This window comes from Cnephaeus nilssonii (genome assembly GCF_951640355.1).
Source record: "Cnephaeus nilssonii genome assembly, chromosome: X".
Lineage (NCBI taxonomy): Eukaryota > Metazoa > Chordata > Mammalia > Chiroptera > Vespertilionidae > Cnephaeus > Cnephaeus nilssonii.
This window is the reverse complement of record NC_137071.1, coordinates 67,453,685-67,477,744: the sequence shown is the minus strand read 5'-3', so window position 1 is coordinate 67,477,744 and position 24,060 is coordinate 67,453,685. Positions and strand designations below refer to the sequence as shown.

General features: G+C 38.1%; 1 pseudogene across 1 annotated transcript; it reads left to right on the top strand.

The window, feature by feature from the left end:
• Positions 1 to 12,746: 12,746 nt before the first annotated feature.
• On the top strand, positions 12,747 to 13,637 carry LOC307096286 (large ribosomal subunit protein eL6-like; annotated as a pseudogene). Its single transcript has one exon. The product of its transcript is annotated as a large ribosomal subunit protein eL6-like (transcript).
• Positions 13,638 to 24,060: the final 10,423 nt, after the last annotated feature.

The window sequence follows — 24,060 nt, the reverse complement described above, 5'->3', positions numbered from 1 at the left end:
AAGCTAGAATTTTGGCTTCCATTTCAGTGAAATTTACCTTAAACGAGGTTGTATCCTATTGTAGGTATGTTAATTTTGAAGGTAAATTGTATACTGAAATCCTCTTTCAAAATATGAATAATCAGAGAAATAATATATTAGTTTAACTTAAACTAGAGGCCTGGTACATGAAATTCCTGCATGGGGGGGTCCCTCAGCCTGGCCTGCACCCTCTCCAATCGGGGACCCCTTGGGGGATGTCCCTATTGCAATCCGGGGCTGCTGGCTCCTAACCACTCACCTGCCTGCCTGCCTGATTGCCCCTAACCCCTCTGCCTGCCTGCCTGATTGCCCCTAACCACCTCTGCCTGCTGGCCTGATCTCCCCTAACCGCCCTCCCCTGCAGACTTGATCAGCCCTAACTGCCCTCCCCTGTGGCCTGATCACCTCTAACCGCCTCTGCCTCTGCCCCCACCACCGTGGCTTTGTCCGGAAGGAGGACCAGACAACCAGAAGATGTCCAGTTGACCCAGTCTAATTAGCATATTACCCTTTTATTAGTATAGATAAGCAAGTCTTTATCATTTTTTGGTATAGCATCAACTGACTTGTGAGGTCCTGGCTTAAAAAAAGGAGAATTAAAAAGCTACTTAGAGTTAGTTAGGAGCTGGCCTTACATGTAAGGTTATGAACTATGAATGTTTAAGCCAGCTCCTAATTACTCAGGAATAACCATCCAGACTTCTGACTAGACAGACCAAACCTTCCCTTTGCTGCTTACCTTCTGGATATCTTTCTGGTACTTTGAAAGCTGCTTGATGCATGTTAAAATTATTGGTGGAAGAGATTATAATAAGTGTCTCAATACATGTCTTGTTGCCATCTGTAGATATACACTTTCTTCATTATTTTGGCCACAGAGGAAAGGGCCATTTGATGCTTTGCCAAAGAGACACATGTAATAAGGGTAATTTAAAGACTCCCTTTGCCAATAATCCTCTTTACAGCACATAAGTGAGGTTGTTTACTGGGCTTACAGATCTAGGTGCATTTTTTCTATATCTTCAGAGTTGTGTTGACTTCGAGCAACACAATTCCTTGATGTTAACAAACAGGTTAATTTTTCTCCCTAATGGATCTAGGATAACCTCCTCCAAGTTAGTTGGAATTGTTGGTATTCTTTCTGTTTAGAACCCAGGAAATGTATTACTTCCAGATATTCTTAAACCAGCCTTCAGATGTTACCAAGTGGCTGTTGGTTGGTAAAAGGGAATTTTTTTTTGGCATAGTATATAGTTTGAACAACCGGAGTAGCAGGTTTCTTTTCTGAGGATGCTGTAAGTTTACAAGGAAAATGGTTACTGCATGACTGGATGGTATATTGTCTCCCTTTCTTTATAATTTAATTTCTTTATTGTTTAAAGTTTTACATAGGTTTCCTATTACCCCCTTAACCACTCCCCACCTGCCCCCAACCCCCAGCACATGCCCTCACCCCTCATCTGTGTCCATTGGTTATGTGCATATGCATGCATACAAGTCCTTTGGTTGATCTCTTACCCCCTGCCACCTTCCCTCATAGGTTGGACAGTCAGTTCCATGCTTCTATGACACTTCTATTTTGGTTCTTCAGTTTATGTGTATATTATATTCCACAAATGAATGAGATCATGTGATATTTATCTTTCTCCAACTGGCTTATTTCGCTTAGCATAATGTTCTCTAGTTCCATCCATGCTGTTGCAAATGGTAAGAGTTCCTTATTTTTTACAGCAGCTTAGTATTCCATTGTATAGATGTACCACAGTTTTTTAATCCACTCATCTGCTGATGGGCACTTAGGCTGTTTTTAAATCTTAGCTATTGTAAATTGTGTTGCTATGAACATTGGGGTGCATATATCCTTTCTGATTGGTGTTTCTGATTTCTTGGGATATATTCCTAGAAGTGGGATTACTGGGTCAAATGGAAGTTCCATTTTTTATTTTTGGAGGAGACTCCATACTCTTCTCCACAGTGGCTGCACCAGTATGCATTCCCACCAGCAGTGTTTTTTCTCCAGATCCTCTCCAGCATTTGTTGTTTGTTGATTTGTTGATGATAGCCATTCTGACAGATGTGAGATGGTACCTCATTGTTGTTTTGATTTGAATCTCTCAGATGATTAGTGGCTTTGAGCATGTCTCCTGGCCTTCTTTATGTCCTCTTTCTAAAAGTGTCTATTTAGGTCCTTTGCCCATTTTTTGATTGGATTGTTTATCTTCCTTTGTTAAGTTGTATGACTTCCCTATAAATTTTGCAGATTAAACCCATATCAGAGACAACATTGGCAAATATGTTCTCGCATGCAGTGGGCTTTCTTGTTTTTTTTTTTTTGTTGTTGTTGTTGTTGTTGTTGTTTTTGATGGTTTCTTTTGCTGTGCAGAAGCTTTTTAATTTGATGTAGTCCCATTTGTTTATTTTTCTCCTTAGTTTCCATTGTCCTAGGAGTTGTGTCGGTAAAGATATTGCTACAACAATGTCTGCTATTTTGGTGCCTATGGCTTTTTCTAAGATTTTTATGGTTTCCTGTCTTACGTTTAAGTCCTTTATCCATTTTGAGTTTATTTTTGTGTATGGTGTAAGTTGGTCGTTTAGTTTCATTTTTTTGCATGTATCTGACCAATTTTCCCAACACCATTTATTGAAGAGACTATCTTGACTCCATTGTATGTTCTTGCCTCCTTTGTCAAATATTAATTGAGCATAATGGCTTGGGTTGATTTCTGGGTTCTCTTTTCTTTTCCATTGGTCTATATGTCTGTTCTTGTGCCAGTATCAGGCAGTTTCAAGGATAGTGGTTTTGTAATACAGCTTGATATCTGGCATTGGGATCCCTCCAACTGTGTTCTTCTTTCTCAAGATTGCTGCAGCAATTCGGGGTCTTTTTTTATTGTTGTTCCAGATGAATTTTTGGAGAGTTTGTTCTAGGCCTTTGAAGTATGCCATTGGTATTTAATGGGGATTGCATTGAATCTATAGATTGCCTTGGGTAGTGTGGACATTTTAATGATGTTAATTCTACCAATCCATGAATACAGTATATTCTTCCATTTGTTTATGTTGTCCTCGATCCCTTTTTTCAGAGTGCTATAATTTTCTTAGTCCAGGTCCTTTATCTCCTTGGTTAAATTTATTCCATGGTATTGTAACTTTTTGGTTGCAATGGTAAGTGGTTTTTTGTTTGTTTGTTTGTTTTGTTTTTTAGTTTCTCTTTCTTTGAGTTCATTATTGGTGTATAAAAAAGCCATATATTTCTGGGTGTTGATTTTGTATCCTGCTACATTGCTGAATTCATTTATTAATTATAGTAGTTTTTTTATGGAGTCTTTAGGGTTTTCTCTGTACAATATCATGTCATCTGCAAATAATGACAATTTTACTTCTTCTTTCCAATTTGGATGACATTTATGTCTTCTTATCTGGTAGCTATGGCTAGCACTTCCAGTACTATGTCTAACAGGAGTGGTGAAAGTGGGTATCCCTATCTTGTTCCTGTTCTTCGGGGAAATGGTTTTAATTTTTGCCCATTGAGTATGATGTTGGCTGTAGGTTTGTCATATAAGGCTTTTATTCTCATTTCCTGAGAGTTTTTATGAGGAAAGGATGTTTGATTTTGTCAAAGATTTTTCTGCATCAATTGATATGATTATGTGATTTTTGTCTTTCAATTTGTTTATGTGATGTATCACATTTATTAATTTGCAGATATTGTACCAGCCTTGCTTCCCTGGAATAAATCCCACTTGGTCATGGTGTATAATCTTTCTAATATAATGCTGGATCTGATTTGCTAGAATTTTGTTGAGGATTTTAGCATCTATATTTATCAGGGATATTGTCCTGTAGTTCTCTTTCTTTGTGTTGTCTTTATCCGGTTTTGAAATTATGGCAATGATGACTTCATAGAAAGAACTTAGCTTAGAAGTGTTCCTTCCTCTTGAATATTTTGGAATAGTCTGAGGAGGATAGGTTTTATTTATTCATTGAATGTTTGGTAAACTCCCCTGTGAAGCCGTCTGGCCCCAGGCTTTTGTTTGCTGGAAGTATTTTAATGACTGCTTAAATTTCCTCCTTAGTTATCAGCCTGCTGAGATTTTTTATTCTTCTTGGTTGAGTTTTGGAAGGTCTTATTTTTTTAGGAATATGTCAATTTCTTCTAGGTTGGTTAGTTTGTTGGAAAGAGTTGTTTACAGTATTTTTTATAATCCTTTGTATTTCTGTGGGGTATGCTGTTATTTCCCCTCTTTCATTTCTGATTTTATTTATTTGGGTCCTCTCTCTTTGCTTCTTGGTGAACCTGGCTAGAGGTTCATCAATTTTGTTTATCTTTTGAAAGAACCAGCTCTTGTTGATCCTTTGTATTGTATTTTTGGTTTTTATGTCATTTACTGCTGCTCTGATCTTAATTATCTTTTTCATTCTGCTCACCTTGGGCTTTTCTTGATGCTCTCTTTCTAATTCTTTAAATTCTAGAGTTAGATAATTTATTACTGGTGTTTCCCGTTTTTTGAGGTAGGCCAGTAGAGCTATGAACTTCTCTCTCAGGACTGCTTACACTGTATCCCATAGGTTTAGGATTGTGTTTTCATTGTCATTCATTTCCAGAATGTTTTTAATTTCTTCTTTGTTCTCTTTGGTAACCCAATCATTGTTTAACAGCATGGTATTCATCCTCCAAGTGTTTGAATTTTTTAATTGTTTTTATTGTTGTTGAATTCTAATATTATGCCGTTGTGGTCTGAGAAGATGCTTGATATGATTCCAATCTTCTTGAATTTGGAGAGACTTTGTTTGTGACCCAATATATGGTCTATCTTTGAAAATATCCCATGTACACTTGAGAGGAATGTATATTCTGTAGCTTTGGGGTGAAATGTTCTGATGATGTCAATTAATTCCATCTGATCTAGTGAGTCATTTATGATTGCTATTTTTTTTGCTGATTTTTTTGGTTTAGAGGATTCATCCAGTGATGTCTGTGGGTATTAAAGTTCCCTACTATGACTGTTGCCGGGGGCCTGAATGCGGCGGGGATCTCCCTTTTCCACGTCCCACGTGGAAAGAGAGATGAATGAACCGGTTCTAAGTGGAGGCGGTCAGGGATTGAGAAATAATAGAAATAAAGAAAACAAGACACAGAAATAGATTCATGAAGCTGGGGCTGGGTGGGACGCCATCCTTCCTCTCTGATGGAGAGGCAGTATGACGATGACGACCCTGAGCCACACAGCAGGTTTATTTTATATCCCCAAAATCCAGGAAGTAACACCAAAATTTAGGATCAAAGGAGCTTATTTGCATTCTTAACTAGGCCCTAGCATTATTGGATTTACATTTCTAGACCCGCCCCTGCTGACACCTGGGCTGCTATGAAGTCAGAACTGATTAACATGTCCAGCCTTATTGGGGAAGCATGTTCCCAGGGCGTGGCTCTGCCTACACCCTGAGTTCAGCTGAGGATAATTAAAAGAAATGCCCAGGTGCCTCCCAGGCGGCCCTCTACATCTCACTCTGTCTTTTGTTTTTAAGCTACTATAATAAAAGTAAAATCTAAACATTAATAATAAAGCTCTAATTGCAAACAATGCCAATGCAAAAACTAAACTACATACATGTTATCATTTTCAAAACTTGAACGTTAAGAACAAAACTGGCTATTAAATAATAACAAAACAATGCTGAATGCAAAACAACAATAAGAGAGAAATCAAAACTATGGACATGTTAACATTTTTAGCTACTAAATGAAAGAAAGTCTCTTTTGCTGCTGATGTATATTTATTCACCTTGGACTTGGCTGTGCAAGACTTTGCAGAAGACTGGCAGCTAACAGATGCTGGCATGAGCAGGAACATGGTTGAAGAAGTAGCTTCAACTTCTTGCTTTTCAGTTTTCTTCTTCTTCAGCTTTGCTGTCATCAGGGCAGTACTTAGTCCTTTTGAGTGAAGGGACACAGGAGCTTCTCTGGGTCCATTGTGGTGACGGATGTAGCACTCTGGCACCTGAATTGGCTTCATTGCTCCTTCTGGAAAGATATAAAACACAACCTCTTCCCCACATTATTACTTAATCTGATAAAACTCTTGTCTGGTTTATGCTTCCTTCAACCTAGCTGACTCGGTGGAGGCTATTGTACAGGAGGCCTGATGCCTTTCACCTGCTGTACGATCCTTGCATTACAATTCAAAATTTTTTAAAGTATAAAAAGCATGACTGAGCCTCTTTTGAGGTGACACATAACATCTGTCACCCCAGTTTTGTTTTAATAAATGATTTTAAGAGTAGGATTGGCACTTTCCACTATTGAGTGACATTCATTTTACCAGATTTGATTATGTTTAAGTCTTTGGGCATTTACCCCTAAAGTTGACACAGAAAGGTGGATAACACACTGAGGACATTGCTTCCAATAAAACATGCAAATTGTCCTTCTCTAATATCATTTTAAAGGCTGAAAATTAAATGAAAAGTTCCTCTGAATTGTGTGCCCTATAGTAGCTGTTACAATAATTTTGGCCATACTTACCACATAAGCATTATTACTATAGGTTGATGGGCTCCATAGCAAAATCTGTTAAGGCATAAATAAGAGCTTGTATTTCTACTGAAATATAAGAAGCTTGAAGGATCTTTACTTCCCTGTTGCAGTAGATCTAGCCTTTCCAGAACTGGATCCATCTATAAAAATGGTTAATGCCTGAGGTATAACATTTCTTTTAATGTGGCAGTTATTATTAATCCCTGTGTTAGAAATAAGGCAAGCCCCTCTAGTCAAGGGTCCTTGTGGAACACAAAACATCAAACATTTTGACTTCTATGCAGGAGGATGTGCACACATGGTCTGGAAGCATGTGCACACTGACCTTCCTTGCCCTTGGTCCTGGGCAACTTGCAGTAATGCACAGGTGCTGACTGCTAGCATGGCAAGGTGTCTTCACTATTTTTTATTTCTGGACTATTTCACTTCTGTTCTTGTGGGCCAATGCTTATTCTGTGGCTGGAACAGTTCTATCAGGTCCTCTCTGGGATCTGTTGTTGCAGGAATCCACATGGTAATATAAACATATTCTTGACCAAAGGTTAATAAAAAAATCTTTTCTATAAATTAGACTTGGAATCCCCTTTTGATTTTTGTCCAAATGATTTTTCTTTGGCTTATTTTGACACCATAAGATTTTTCATGGGTGCCTTGTCAGCATTATAAATGAAAAATAATTTTTAAAGTAAAATTTTAAAGCAATTAAGGCTTGATGTAATTTACTTACAGGATATTTCTTACAGAATATTATTCTACTATCATTTTTGATTAATTATTATGAGGCTTTTGTAAGAAAAAAATTTTTCTTAATGTAGTCTTGATAACTTTTTATTTTTAATTTTGGACAGAAATATGACTGCTTTGAATTCATAGCATGTTAAGCAATTTTACTATGAGATGAACCATCAATAAAATTTTTAGTTAATATTTCAGGAACAGTTTTTTGTCCAGTACAATTTTTTATGAATATTCACTTATTTCAATTAGCCAATTTAAGTTAATCTGAAATGAGGTTAATTTATTTAACTTTACTTGTCCTACATTATGGACAATAAATGACATTAAGTTTCTGTTATTAACCTTTAATTTTATATAAAACTTACCAGACAGGAAAAAACACAAATTATTTACTTTAGTTTAAGAGGCCAAACATATAGGCTTTCAATTACAATTCCTACAACATTTGAAAGAAACCTTTTTATTTCCTTCCAGAATAATTTTCAGGTTACAGAGAGTTTCATTTAAGAATCTTTGTCTTTATTTTTACAATAAGAAACCTGTATGGTTGCAGCTTGAAAGGCAAGCCTCAGGTGACTAGCTAGCTAAAGTACTCTCACAGTAAGGATGACTACTAATTTACTTTCAGATTTAACATTTTAACAACAATCTTAGTTTACACTGTAAATATTAGTGAAATAGAATTTAAAATTTCTCCTTTTTATTAAATTTATAATTATATTTTTAAAGTATCTTCTTAGGCTTATTTGCATATACAGAGGGATCATGGGAAGTCTTAACTAACTTTCATAGAAGACTTATTTAAATTGCTTATAAAGACATTGGCTTCTCATTTATCTTAATTTATATGAGACCTTGATTATATTTTAAAAATCTAATTTATAAAGTAACTTAAGTAGGTATCTTTAATTTAAAAAAGGCAAAGAAACTTATTCAATAAAACTTATAGGTTTGATACTTTATTGGTCTGATCTAAAAGCATTAACAGTGTCCCACCTCCAGCTGATTCAAAAATGCAGGCTGCTTGAGGCTTTTTGTCTTTCTTGAAATTCAACTGCTGTTGAAAATTTTGGCTATATTTAAGAAATATATTGTTTTTGCCCTTCTTACAGGCGAAAACTTTCAAAACATTTAATATATATGTATATAAGTAAAATATATTAATTAATTTTTATTTGATAAAGCTTTCCATGTGATTTCAAGTATCAATCGGTTTAATTTTTAAAAAATATTTCTTTTAAGAGAGAACAGACTTTTGAAACATTTTAGGGCTCATAAAATGTCTAAATGATTCTCAATCTTGAAATAACTTGGAAAGATCATATATATAATATATATTTATATATATATGATTTAAAGATTATATATTTAAATTATCTTAAAGAATATCAATTAAATTTAAACATGGATCACAGAATTAATCTTCTATTTTAAATCAGACCAAGAAGTAACATATTTTGAATTCCTAATTATCAGAGAAAACACATTTTATTTTCTCAAAAACACATTATACTTTAGATATTTAATTAATATCTCCCAATTCAATTTGCACTTTAAACTTTCAGAGCTTGCAAGTCAAATACTTAGCAGTTCTTTGATTAACAACTCTTTTGTATTCTTAATAATAAATTTCTAAAACACAAGACATAATCAAATTGATTCAATTCTGTCCTCTAAAATTTTCATGAGGCAAATTTAGATGAATATTTTAGTGTTTTTCATTTCAAAATATCTAGATATTTAATAAACTTTTATTATTTATATAATTAAGCAAACTTTTAAGATTTTTAAGCTGCCTAAGCCTAACCTATTTAAAGATGGGGAAACAGGTTTGGTCTATTCAAATGAAAATTGCCACATTCTTCTTTAAAGATGGCTGCTGGCAGGAACTTGCCTACCTGAATGCTGGGGGAAAGGCAACTATGCCTTCCTGCATTAACAAGGGGCATAGCCAGTCTTTATCTGGGCTACTTTATCTTTATAATATGTTCTTCAATAATTTTTGAGTTTCAAATCCAATTCCAATTATTTTAAGGCATTTACTTTGGATAAATTCTATGTCTTAAAGGCTTTAAGGTTAAATTTTTAACACTCTTCATTAGCATTTTAAAATTACTCTTTATTATGGAAATGCCAATCTGCTGCTGGAACTAGCCTGTGTTCTTTCTTTTTGGTCAAATCCGCCATTTTTCTTAGGAAAAAGAACAGTCTCGGGATTTTATTCTGTACACAGCAAACTGTCAAGCCCAGCTCAAAAAACTATGCGCACTCGCTTTTTAAACTGGCCTTTTCCCTTTACATGTGCACAGAAATCCCAGACACATTTCTAAATTTTTAAAACTTTTTTATGGCGAGAAAAGAGACCTTAAACTAGCACACTGGGAGAGTGGTTTTCATATTGGATTGCCACATATGTCCCTTCCCCCACATCCTGCTTGCTCTGGGGGAAAGATTCAGTGATGGTCTGGCATCTACTGTTTTTATTTTATTTACTTTTTCAATTTTTATTTATTTTTATTTTTTAAGGAAAGAAAAAGATTTTTTAAGATAAAGAATTATTGGCAGTTGCTGAGAAATTCCTTTAATTCTTTTCTACTTGGTTACAAATAGTTTACATGTGGAGGCAGAGGAGGTGCAGATGGTATTCTTAGAGACTTGCACCCTTCCACTGCAGGCTGTAAGGCCATGGCTGTACCCCACTTAGACTTTCTTAAACTCTCCTGTGCTGAATCAAGGCCATCACCAATTAAAATAGGAATTTTCTCTGGACTTTTGCTGAGTATTGGTCACACAACTGCTTTCTAACCTTTTCCCAGGTTTCATCAACAAAACTTAAGAAAGAAATCAAGAATTTGACTACAATTAACAGAACATCTTTGAGCACAGCATTAGATGTTTTCCCATATTTACACCCAGCTAATTCATAACACAATACACTCCCCCTACCTTACAATTCCTTAAATCTGTGGCACGCGCAATTCTTGGGAGCGATCCCTTGACCCATACCTCTTGTTGCCTCTTTTGCGGCCCACGTTGGTCACCAAAATGCGGGGGCGTGAATGCAGAGAGGATCTCCCTTTTCCATGTCCCACGTGGAAAGAGAGATGAACGAACCCGTTCTAAGTTGGAAGCGGCCAGGGATTGAGAAATAATAGAAATAAAGAAAACAAGATGCAGAAATAGATTCATAAAGCTGGGAGCTGGGTGGGCCGCCATTTTCTCTGATGGAGAAGCAGGAAGACGATGACCCTGAGCCACACAGCAGGTTTATTTTATATCCCCAAAATCCAGAAGTAACACCAAAACTTAGTATCAAAGGAGCTTATTTTCATTCTTAACTAGGACCTAGCATTACTGGATTTACATATCTAGACCCACCCCTGCTGACACCTGGGATGCTATGAAGTCAGAACTGATTAACATGTCCAGCCTTATTGGGGAAGCATGTTCCCATTGCGTGGCTCTGCCTACACCCTGAGTTCAGCTGACGATAATTAAAAGAAATGCCCAGGTGCCTCCCAGGCAGCCCTCTACAGACTGTATTGCTGTTGATCTTTTCCTTGATAGCTTCCAGACTTTTTTAATGTATTTGGGTGCTCCTGCATTGGGTGCATAAATGTTTACCAGAGTTATAGTCTCTTGTTGTATGAATCCCTTTAGTATTATGGAGTGGCCTTCTTTATCTCTTGTTATGGCCTTCACTTTGTGGTCTATTTTGTCAGATATAAGTATTGCTACTCCAGCTTTTTTTTTTGCTTTTTTTTTTCATTTCCATTATCCTGAAAGATATTTTTCCATTCTTTCACTTTCAGCCTGTGTGAGTCTCTTGTTCTGAGGTGGATCTCTTGTAGACAGCATATATGCATATGGCCCATTCAGCCATTCAGTGTCTTTTGATTGGAGCATACAGTCCATTTACAGTCCAGTTATTAGTGGAGAGAAACCAAGATGGCGGCATAGGTAAGCACCTAAACTGCTGCCTCACACAACAATTTCAAAACTACCCTCCCTTGCTGGCCATCTTGTGGCAGCCATCTTGTGTCCACATGGGGGCAGCCATCTTTGACCACATGAGGGCAGCCATCTTGTGTGTTAGAGTGATGGTCAATTTGCATATTACTTTTTTATTAGATAGGAAGAGGCCTGGTGCATGAAATTCTTGCAAGGGGGGGTTGTGTGTCCCTCAGCCCAGCCTGCGCCCTCTCCAATCTTGGACATCCCTCTCACAATCCAGGACTGCTGGCTCCCAACTGCTTGCCTGCCTGCCTTCCTGATTGCCCCTAACCACTTCTGCCTGCCAGCCTGATTTTCCCTAAGCACTCCCCTGCCAGCCTGATAGATGTCTAACTGCTCCCCTGCCATCCTGATTGCCCCTAACTGCCCTCCCCTGCAGGCCTGGTCACCCCCAAGTGCTATCCCCTGCAGGCCTGGGTCCCCCCCACTGCTGTTCCCTGCAGGCCCGGTCGCCCCCAACTTCCCTCTTCTGCCAGCCTGGTCACCCTAACTGCACTCTGCTGCAGGCTTGATTGCCCCCAACTGCCCTCCCTTGCAGGCCTGGTCCCTCCCAACTGCCCTCCCCTGCTGGCCATCTTGTGGCAGCCATCTTGTGTCCACATGGGGGTAGCCATCTTTTGACCACAAGGGGGCAGCCATCTTGTGTGTTGGAGTGATGGTCAATTTGCATAATTATTCCTTTTTTAGATAGGATAGAGGCCTGGTGTATGGGTGGGGTCTGGCTGGTTTGCCCTAATGCCCTAAAGAGTGTCATGGATCAGGGTGTGAGTTCTCAAGGGCCATGGGGTGGCCTGGGAGAGGGGCCTGTGGTGGTTTGCAGGCTGGCCACACACCCCAGCGACCCAAGCGGAGGCCCTGTTATCTGGGATTTATTTATCTTCTATAATTGAAACTTTGTAGCCTTGAGCAGAGGCCAGGGCAGGCCAGGGAGGGCGGGAATCTTGGTCTCCTCCATCGCTGGGTGCAACCCAAGCCTCTTGCTCTCTCCAGCTCCGTGGCTGCCACCATCTGGTTGGGGTTTCCGTGATACGTGGCTGGGGGGAGCCATGCACGTCAACAGTCAGGGGCTGGTTTGGGTGCCTGTCAGGCATGGCGGGTGGAAGCCCCACACTCCAATAGTCAGGGCTGGTTCAGGTGCCTGGGAGGTGTGGTCAACGGGAGTCCGGCACGCTGACAGTCAGGGCTGGCTTGGGTGCCCAGGAGGCACAGCCAGTGGGAATACCATGTAGATTGTCTCTTGATTCAGAAAGTTTTATATTGGATATATGCTGAGAGAAGGTCAGATGTTATGGAGGCTGAATTGTGGAACTATTGCACTTTTCCATTTCTTACAATAAGGGTCAGAAGGGTCTATTCTCCAACTCTAGCAATTATATTGGGCCTGAAACCTTGGTTCATAAAAAAAAAACATTATGGCTCTTTCCCATCTTGCAAGATGGAGGGTGAAAAGAAAACTGAGAAGCCGGATACTAAGGAGAAGAAGCTGGATACTAAGGAGAAGAAACCTGATACTAAGGAGAAGAAACTTGAAGCCAAGAAGAAGGCTGATGCCGGAGTCAAGGTTAAGGCACCTAAGAAGGGGAAGCCCCACTGCAGCCGAAACCCCATCCTCGTCAGAGGAATTGGCAGATATTCCCGGTCGGCTATGTATTTGTGAAAGACCATGTACAAGAGGAAGTATTCGGCCCCTAAATCCAGGATTGAAAAGAAAAAGGAGAAATTTCTTGCTACTGTCACAAAACCAGTTGGTGGTGACAAGAATGGTGGTACCCGAGTGGTTAAACTCTGCAAAATGCCCAGATATTATCCTACTGAAGATGTGCCTCGAAAGCTGTTGAGCCATGGCAAGAAACCTTTCAGTCAGCATGTGAGGAGATTGCGGGCCAGCATCACTCCTAGGACCATTCTGATCATCCTCACTGGGTGCCACAGAGGCAAGAGGGTGGTTTTCCTGGAGCAGCTGAGCTGTGGATTGCTACTTGTGACTGGACCTCTGTCCCTCTATTGAGTTCCTCTTTGTAGAACACACAAGAAATTTGTCATTGCCACCTCCACCAAAATTGATATCAGTGGTGTGAAAATCCCCAAACATCTCACTGATGCTTACTTCAAGAAGAAGAAGCTGCACAAGCCCAGAAACCAGGAGGTTGAGATCTTCGACACAGAGAAAGAGAAATACGAGATTACAGAATAGCATAAGGTTGACCAGAAAGCTGTGGACTCACAAATTTTGCAAAAAATCAAAGCTGTTCCTCAGCTCCAGGGCTACCTCTGCTCTCTGTTTGCTCTCACCAATGGGCTCTATCCTCACAAACTGGTGTTCTGAATTTCTTATAAGAACCAGATTAAATAACTGATATGTTTTAAAAAATCATTATGAACCATTTGCATGCTGATGTAAATTAGATTATTAGCAGTACAGTGAGCTGTATGGGTGGGCTCCTGGGAGAGAAACAACTTTTCTTTTCATGAAATCACTGGATCTTCTATGGAAAATTGTTTTCATATTATATACTCTTGGTGATATTATAATGCAGTAGAATTGTTTACATACTTTTTATTCTGTGCTATGACAGTTGTCTTTCTTAATCAGTAGTTTTACATAATTAAAAACATCATAAGCCTAAAATTAGAGACAGACTTTAGTTCTCTTTGGAGAAAATCTGGGTATCTTTGAATAATAACCTGACACCTGAGTCCAGCAGCAGCCCCAAAATTGACTACAGTCAGATTGTCACAGCCTCTATTAGTCAGCAATGTCTGAAAATAAATTTACCATCTGAATTCTATTCTTCATGACTAGAGTTCATGATTATAGTGATGAGAGTTGCTGGTTTTTCCGGGGATAGTTATAGTTTATACTTATAATTATTTGTAGCTACCACTTTTACCCTTAAAATGTCCCAGTTTGCTCACCTGGTGTGGCTCAGTGGTTGAGCATCAAGCTATGAACCAGGAGGTAACAGTTCGATTCCCAGTCAGGGCACATGCCTGGGTTGCAGGCTCCATCTCCTGTATGGGGCATGCAGGAGGCAGCCAATCAATGACTCTCTCTCACCATTGATGTTTCCAGCTCTCTCTCCCTCTCCCTTCATCCATCTGAAATCAATAGAAACATTTTTTTAAAATGTCACAGCTTAAATGATAAAGTATATGGTTATTCTCTGATCATGAGCAAGCAACTACATTTTGAACATCAAATACTGTGCTGGCTGCTGTTCTGTGGGGACACCTCAAGACAAAATACATCATTGACTCTAGTTATCTTTTCCTTCATTGTAAGGCAGAAGGAAGAACATAATGTCAAGTTGACAGGTTGCAGAGTCATTGGCAAGACATTTTACTACTCACAAGCTTTTTAGATATCCTTCACTACCTTGGGATAGGGTAATTAATGGAAGCTCTTTCTTTTCCAATATTGCCTCCATCCTGAAGTGTAACTTTGGTTTCCAAGGCTCTGCATTGAGGAGACTCCTGATCATTTTAAATATCTTTTAAACCTGACATAAAAGAGCCCTTTTCTTCCCTATGTCATCCCCAGTACTTCATTTGATGTTCTTTTTTCATTTTGAAAACTTCTTAACCCAACCATGAGGCTAATGTCCTGTAACTTTCTAGAAATTCTCTTTAGGAGAAGTGTTCTCAAAAACAGAAAAAGCAGGCTTGATTTGTCAGCAATAAAGCCAGGAACATTTTGACATGGAGCTGCATTTTAAAAATATGCGATGTCTCACACACACACACACACACACACACACACACACACACACACACCAAACAAACTAAAGGACAATAAAAACTTATTTTTCTTTTGAGTCTCCAAGAGTAAACTGGGATATTTTTATAAAAGCTACATTTTTAACACAAAAGTTACTTTAAATCAGGATAATATAGACTCTTCTTGTGTTAATGGTAACTATTTTTTCTTATTTTATGCAATATATTTAATGCCAATGCCCTATCTTCCTCAGGTGGTAAAATCAGCTTATACAGGATAGCTCCAACAAGATAAAGAACAGAAAAGGTTTCTGAAATGCATAAATCTCTGCACCTATGTGATGTAGTAGTATCATTGTGGATTAAAATATATCTGTGGCTATTGCAGTGAAGGCAAGCTGGGTGAACTCTAGTGTGGTACTGAGAAAGGCAAACTCACATTGGGGGCAGTGATATTTAAGTCAGACATTCCTGGGATCCCAAAATCCTTTTGGAAGAGGAAATGTAGAGTTCCTGGTCTTTCCCTCTCCCTCTCCCTCTCCCTCTCCCTCTCCCTCTCCCTCTCCCTCTCCCTCTCCCTCTCCCTCTCCCTCTCCCTCTCCCTCTCCCTCTCCCTCTCCCTCTCCATCTCCCTCTCCTTCTCCCTCTCCCTCTGTGAAACATCAGCCATAGTGATTCCTCGAATATTGGAGGTGGCAAACATTTAGGTATTGTATATTGCAGCTTATTGGGATTTGGATTGATAGGGTAAATGAGACCCACTAAATTCTAACAGACTACAGTACTTCAACATCTTTTGGAGATGATTTTGAAATGGGTGCTCAGTACAGTGGTTATTAAGCAAAACTTTTGAATGTGGCTCTAAAGAGATGGTAAAGCCTGGGCAAAAAAAAAAAGGTTATAGGATGCATAATTCTATAAATTTCAAAGCAAGAAGGAATTTTAGATACCATCTAATTAACTTTTGATTATAATATACCAATCATATTTTAAAAACATGAGAAATGATATATATAAGCTTGCTAAATTTGAATATAGCCACGTAGAGACATGCTTAAAGAAAAATGTTACCATTTCTATTATCAGCATATCATAAAATAATTGCCTTTTTTTAGTCCAATAACGATAAGTCCATAGGTTCAGAATTTCACAAATTGACTGAATTTAGCTTAACAAAAAACTTACTACATTATCTTTATATAATTTTCTTTTGCTCAGTAATGACTGATAAATATTTTGTCACTAACTGATACCTGTCTATAGACTGCTATCTGGGAACAACTGACTTAGTCCAACTATATTCATTCTACAGTTGAATAAAGGGGGGGCCCATAGAGGGAAAATAATTTGCTTAGGGATCCACCACTGGTTAATAGCAGAGGTGAGGCTATAATATGAACATTATGAGTTTGGTCCATGATTGTCTGCCCTCCTGGCATAGAACATGAAGTGAGGGGAAATTTTAAATAAGGGAATCCATATATTATGACAATTTTTAAAAAACATGATTTTTTATTACAATAGATGCTACTGAAAACTATATCTTAATAAATTTTTCTGGAGCAACTTATGTAAGTTTAGGACTGTGCCTTTCTGTATAAAGAGATAAATGTAATTTGAGATACACAGCTGGCTGCATTGATTTAATTTATTCTTCCATTATCCAGTTGACTTTACAAGAGTAAGCAGAGAGAGAAGTTAAATACAATGATTTCTTAAGTCAAGAGGTTGTGAAAATTGTTTAAATTCTATTAGTGTCTAAATATGAAATCTTGACAGGGGCTTTAGCACAAATTTTTTAATATACAAATGTTGGCGAGGCTGCCTCTTCATATCACTTTCAATATTTGTGTTGCATTAGAGCCAGTCAGTGAATCCAGTTGCTATGTGGAGCCTCAAATGCACAAATTGTATAACAAGTGACTCTACGTGTGCTACCTTTATCTTGAAAATTCATGAAGATGGAGAATTGAAAGGGCATATGCCTTCATTTCATTATTGGTATTCACAACACAATTTACAGATTGCTGAGATCTCAGTGCTAACACTTATTCAATTTTTCAAACCCAAGACTAGATTATGTGGCCAACCATGGTACACCTACATACAGATTAGAAGTTGACTGGTTCAGAGGATAGAGATGGACTGGGAGACATTTTTTTAAAGCAGTCTGCTGCCTATATGATAGCATGTGAGGGAGTCCAGAAAGGGTTCTTTGTCCTCAAATCATCTTAATCCTGTATCCTAGTGGCTCATTCCTTTGGCATAAGAAGCTTTTTCTTCCCTATCCATGGATAATTTCCAGAAAGGGAGAGGAAAATACACAGTATGTATTAGCTCTTAGCACTTTAGCCCAGAAGATTTTTTTCACAGTCTTTCCAAGGAAAAGTTGTTCAGAAAAGAACCAGAGAAAGTAAGTTACCAAAGTAAAGAAGAAAGGGAGGATGGCCCAAGAGAGCTATCTGTGGAGGGGAGGACTGTCGAATGCTGTAATGACTCTTTTTATAAACATAAGGGTAGGAGAAAGAAATTGGAAACCTGTCTAAGGGTTATGAAATTAGAGGAGAGTATTCTTTTTAAAAAAATCCTTTATTGTTTAAAGTATTACATATGTCTTCTTTCTCCCCCATTGACCTCTCCTCGGTCATTCCCACCCCCCCAGCACATGCCCACACCGCCTTACTATCTGTGTCCATGGGTTAAGCTTATATGCATGCATACAAGTCTCTCAGTTCCCCACCCACTTTCCCTCTGAGGTTGGATGATCTGTTCAATGCTTCTATATCTCTGGATCATTTTAGTTCATCAGTAAATGTTGTTCATTATATTCCACTAATGAGTGAGATCATGTGACATTTATCTTCCTTCCTATGGCTTATTTCGCTTAGCATAATGCTCTCCAGTTCCATCCATGCTGTTGCAAATGGTAAGAGTTCCTTCTTTTTTATAGTAGCATAGTATCCCATTGTGTAGAGGTACCACAGTCTTGTAACCAACTCATCAGCTGATGGGCACTTAGGTTTCCAAATCTTAGCTGTTGTAAATTGTGCTGCTATGAAAATAGGGGTGCATATATCCTTTCTGATTGGTGTTTCTGATGTTTTTGGGATATATTCCTAGAAGTGGAATTACTGGGTCAAATGGGAGTTCCATCTTTATTTATTTATTTATTTATTTATTTATTTATTTATTTATTTTTATTTTATTTTATTTTTTTAGGAAATTCCATACTGGTTCCCACAGTGGCAGCAACAGTCTTCATTCCCACCAGCAGTGTAGGAGGGTTTCTTTTTCTCTCCATCCTCGCCAGCATTTGTCATTTGTTGATTTGTTGATGATAGCCATTCTGACAGGTGTGAGATGGTACCTCGTTGTCATTTTGATTTGCATCTATCAGATGATTAGTGACTTTAAACATGTTTTCATATGTTTCTTGGCCTTCTGTAAGCCCTCTTTCAAACGGGGTCTGTTTAGGTCCTTTGCCCATTTTTTGATTGGATTGTTTATCTTCATTTTGTAAGTTGTATGAGTTCTCTGTAAATTTTAGAGATTAAACCCTTATCGGAGATAACATTGGCAAATATGTTCTCCAATGCAGTGGGCTTTCTTGTTGTTTTGTTGATGGGTTCTTTTGCTGTGCAGAAGCTTTTTATTTTGATGTAGTCCCATTCATTTATTTTCTTCTTAGTTTCCATTGTTCTAGGAGCTGTATCTGTAAAGATACTGCTACAACGTATGTCTGATATATTGCTGCATATGGATTCTTCTAAGATTTTTTGGTTTCCTGTCTTACGTTTAAGTCCTTTTATCCATTTTGAGTTTATTTTTGTGTATTGTGTAAGTTGGTGGTCTAGTTTCATTTTTTGCATGTATCTGTCCAATTTTCCCAACACCACTTATTGAAGAGACTGTCTTGACTCCGTTGTATGCTCTTGCCTCCTTTGTCAAATATTTTTTTTAAAATATATTTTATTGATTTTTTTTACAGAGAGAAAGAGAGAGGGATATAGAGTTAGAAACATCGATGAGAGAGAAACATCAATCAGCTGCCTCTTGCACACCCCCTACTGCAGATGCATGTATCTGTCCAATTTTCCCAACACCACTTATTGAAGAGACTGTCTTGACTCCATTGTATGCTCTTGCCTCCTTTGTCAATATTTTTTTTAAATATATTTTATTGATTTTATTACAGAGAGAAAGAGAGAGGGATGTAGAGTTAGAAACATCGATGAGAGAGAAACATCAATCAGCTGCCTCTTGCACACCCCCTACTGCAGATGTGCCCGCAACCAAGGTACATGCCCTTGACCGGAATCGAACCTGGGACCCTTGAGTCAGCAGGCCGACACTCTATCCACTTCCTTTGTCAAATATTAATTGAGCATAATGGCTTGGGTTGATTTCTGGGTTCCCTGTTCTGTCCCATTGGTCTATATGTCTGTTCCTGTGCCAGTACCAGGCAGTTTTGAGGACAGTAGCTTTGTAATACAGCTTGCTATCTGGCATTGAGATCCCTCCAACTTTTTTCTTCTTTCTCAGGATTGCTGTGACTATTCAGTGTTCTTTTTTATTCCATATTAATTTTTTGAGAGCTTGTTCTAGATCTGTGAAGTATGCCATTACTATTTTAATGGGGATTGCATTGAATCAGTAGATTGCTTTGGGTAGTATGGACATTTTAATGATGTTGATTCTACCAATCCATGAACACAGTATATTCTTCTATTAGTTTATATCTTCCTCTATCTCTTTATCAATGTCCTGTAGTTTTCCAAGTACAGGTCTTTTACCTCTGTAGTAATGTTTATTTCTATGTATCTTAATTTTTTTGTTTTAATGGTAAATGTTTTTGTTTGTTTGTTTGTTTGTTTTTAGTTTCTCTTTCTGTGATTTCATTATTGGTGTATAGAAAAAGCCATATATTTCTGGGTGTTGATTTTATATCCTGCTACATTGCCATATTCATTTATTAGGTCTAGTAGTTTTTTGATGGAGTCTTTATGGTTTTCTCTGTACAATAACATGTCATCTGCGAATAATGATAGTTTTATTTCTTCTTTTCCAATTTGGATGCCTTTTATTTCTTCTTGTCTGATTGCTGTGGATAGCACTTCCAGTACTATGTCGAACAGGAGTGGTGAAAGTGGGCATCCTTGTCTTGTTCCTGTTCTTAGGGGAAATGGTTTTAGTTTTTGACCATTGAGTATGATGTTGACTGTAAGTTTGTCATATAAGGATTTATTATGTTGAGGTATGATCCCTCTCTTCCCACTTTGCTGAGAGTTTTGGTGTTTTTTTTTTTTTTATCAAGAAATGGTGTTGTATTTTGTCAAATGCTTTTTCTGAATCAATTGATATGATTATGTGATTTTTGTCTCTCAATTTGTTTATGTGATGTATCATGTTTGTTGATTTGCGGATATTGTACCAGGCTTGCATCCCCGTGACAAATCCCACTTGGTCATGGTTTATGATCTCTCTAATGTCATGCTGAATCTGATTTACTAGAATTTTCTTGAGGATTTTAGCATCTATGTTCATTAAGGATATTGGCTTGTAATTTTCTTTCTTTGTAGTATCTTTATCTGGTTTTGGAATTATGGTAATACTGGCTTCATAGAAAGAGCTTGGAAGTGTGCCTTTCTCTTGATTTTTTTGGAAGAGTCTGAGGAGGATAGGTTTTAGTTCTTCTTTGAATGCTTTATAAAACTCTCCTGTAAAGCCATCCAGATCACGGCTTTTATTTTCTGGAAGTTTTTAAAATACTTCTTCAATTTCATCTGTAGTTTTCAGCCTATTGAGGTTTTTTTATTCTTCCTGATTTAGTTTTGGAAGGTTGTATTTTTCTAGGAATATGTCCATTTTGTCTAGGTTGTCCAGTTTGTTGGAGTAGATTTGATTATATATATATATATATATATATATATATATATATATATATATCTTTTTTTACAAACCTTTGTATGCTATGGGGTCTATTGTTGTTTCTCCTCTTTCATTTCTGGTTTTGTTTATTTGGGTCCTCTCTCTTTGCTTCTTGGTGAGCCTGGCTAGAGTTTCATCAATCTTGTTTATCCTTTCAAAGAACCAGCTCTTGGTTTTATTTATCTTTTGTATTTTTTTGTCTTTATGTCATTTATTTCTGTTCTGATCTTTATTATTTCCTTCCTTCTTCTTACTCTTGATTTTTCTTATCGCTCTCTTTCTAATATTTAAGTTTCAGGGTTAGATAATTAATTACCTTTTTTTTGTTGTTAGTCCTATAGAGCTATGAACTTCCCTCTCAGGACTGCTTTCAATGTTTCCCATAGATTTTGGTTTGTTGTGCTTTCATTGTCATTTGGTTCCAGGATGCTTTTTATTTCTTCTTTGATCTCTTTGGTAACCCAATCATTGTTTAATATCATGCTATTTAGCCTTGGAGTGCTTGATTTTTTTTACTGTTTTTATTGTAGTTGATTACTAATTTTATGCCATTGTTATCTGCAAAGATGCTTGATATGATTTCTATCTACTTGAATTTGAAGAGGCTTTCCCTGTGTCACAATATGTGGTCTATCTTTTAAAATATCCCCTGTGCACTTGAAAAGAATGTATAATCTGTTGTTTTGGGATGAAATGTTCTGAAGATGTCAAATAATTCCATCTGATCCAGTGAATCATTTAGCATTGCTGTTTCTTTGCTGATTTTTTTTTTGTAGAGGATTTATCCAGTGGTGTATTAAGGTCCCTTTCTATAATTGTATTGCTTTTGGTCTTGCATTTGATATATTCTAGAAGTTTTTTTTTTAAATGTATTTGGGTGCTCTTGTATTTGTTGCATATATGTTTATCAGAGTTATATCCTCTTGTTGAATTGCTCCCTTTAGTATTATGAAGTTGCCCTCCTTATCTCTTGTTATGGCCTTCACTTTAAGGTCTATTTTGTCAGATATAAGTATTTCTACTGGATTTGCCTGAAAAAATTGTTTCCTTCCCTTCACTATCAGTCTGTGTGAGTCCTTTGTTCTAAGGTGCGTCTCTTGTAAACAGCAAATATATGGGTCATATTTTATCCATTTAGCTACCCTATATCTTTTGATTGGAGCATTTAGGCCATTTACATTTAAAGTTATTATTGATAGGTACTTGTTTGTCACCATTTTAATTCTTTATGCCTTTGTTCCTTCTTCCCTTTCTTCTTCTTTTTTACAGCAGTCCCTTTAGCATTTTGTGCATTGAGGACTTGGTGGTAATAAGCTCCCTTAGCCTTTATTTATTTATTTTTTGTCTGTGAAGCTTCTGATTTCCCTTTAATTTTGAATGATAGCTTTGCTGGTTATAGTATTCTTGGATTCAGTCCCTTGCTTTGCACTACTTTGTATAATTCATTCCATTCCTACTCACCTGATGTGTTTCTGTTGAGAAATCAGTTGATATTCTAATAGGAGATCCATTATAGGTAACTTTCTGTCTCTCTCTGGCAGCCTTTAAGATTCTTACTTTGTCACTGATGTTTGCAAATTTAATTTTGATGTGTATTGGTGTCGATCTTTTTGGATTCATCTTGTTTGGAACTCTGTGTGCTTCTTGGACTTGTGTGACTTTTTTCTTCCCCAAATTAGGTAAGTTTTCTGTCATTATTTCTTCAAACAGGTTTTCTATTCCTTGCTCAGCTTTCTATCCTTCAGGCACCCCTATTATGTGGATGTTGTTTTATTTTATGTTGTCCCAAAGTTCCCTTAGGCTCTCCTCCTGCTTTTTAAGTATTTTTTTCTCCAGTTGCTGCTCTTCTTGGTTTTTTTTCCCTACCTTGTCTTCTAACTCACTGATGCTGTCCTCAGCTTCTTCTAGTCTACTGTTGAAGCCTTCCATTGTTTTCTTAATTGCAGTTGTGTCATTCTTCATTTCTTCTTGATTCCTTTACATTTTGGTGAAATTCTCATTCAGCTCCTTATAATTCTCATTGAATTGTGTGTATTTGTCATCCACAGTTTGGAGCATCCTTATTACCATTAATCTGAATTCTTTGTCTGACAAATTACTTGCCTCCATTTCATTTAATTCCTTTTCTGGTGATTCCTCTTTTTCTTTACTTTGAGGATTGTTTCTTTGTCTCTCCATCTTACCTTATAATAGACAAATATGCAAATTGACCGCACCTTCGCTACGCCCAAGCCTCGCCCACCAACCAAGCCACACCCACCAACCACGCCCACCAGGAAACCGTTGCAGGGACGTTGGGGTGTGGCGGAGCCCAAGGCTGGGAAAGTCTCCGCCCCGAGGCTTTCCCGGCCTTGGGCACCAGCGGGGAGCCTGCACCGATCGCAGGAAACCACTGGGGGTCGGCTCCTGCGATCCTTAGCAGGGATGTTGGGTGCGGCCGAGCCCAAGGCCACTGCCCGGGGCCAAGCCCCAACCCTGAAAAAGGCAGAAGGCGGTGGCCACAGCCAAGGCCTGGGTCCCCAGTGCCGGCAGAAAACTGGTGCAGGCAGCCAGGTGAATGAAGGTCTATTGCACGAATCTTTGTGCAAACGGGCTACTAGTTTTCTGTAATGTTTTAATTGTTTCTATGTCTTAGATCCAATGCTTTGCTACTCAGGTTCTTTTAGAGGTGGTCCTATGTAGTTGGTGATTTTTGGGACCCAGTGGTGCAGTCTCTCAGATCTCCTGAGCTTGGTGTTTTAGTGAAGCCTCCTACTTTAGTTATTTGGGTTCTCCTGATGTAGTTGAGTCTTGATTATTAGTTTCTCATTCATGGATGAAGTCTCGTCATGGGTTGTCTGACAATGTGACTCACCCCTGGCCTCATCATGTATGCTGTTGTAGATGTGCTTGTGGTTCCAGCTCGTGTGGAAAGGGTTGCCTGAGTTCTTATTGTCATGCTCTCACTGTGAGATCCTGGAGTCCATGGCCTGGGAAGGGTCTCGGGGCCTGAGGCTCAGGTAGTGTGACTCTGGCCCTTGTTGTGTGACTCTTGCTGGGGTAGTGTCACTCTGAAAATCACTGCAAAAGTCCTGGAGCATGTGATGGTGGGAGGCACCTGTCCT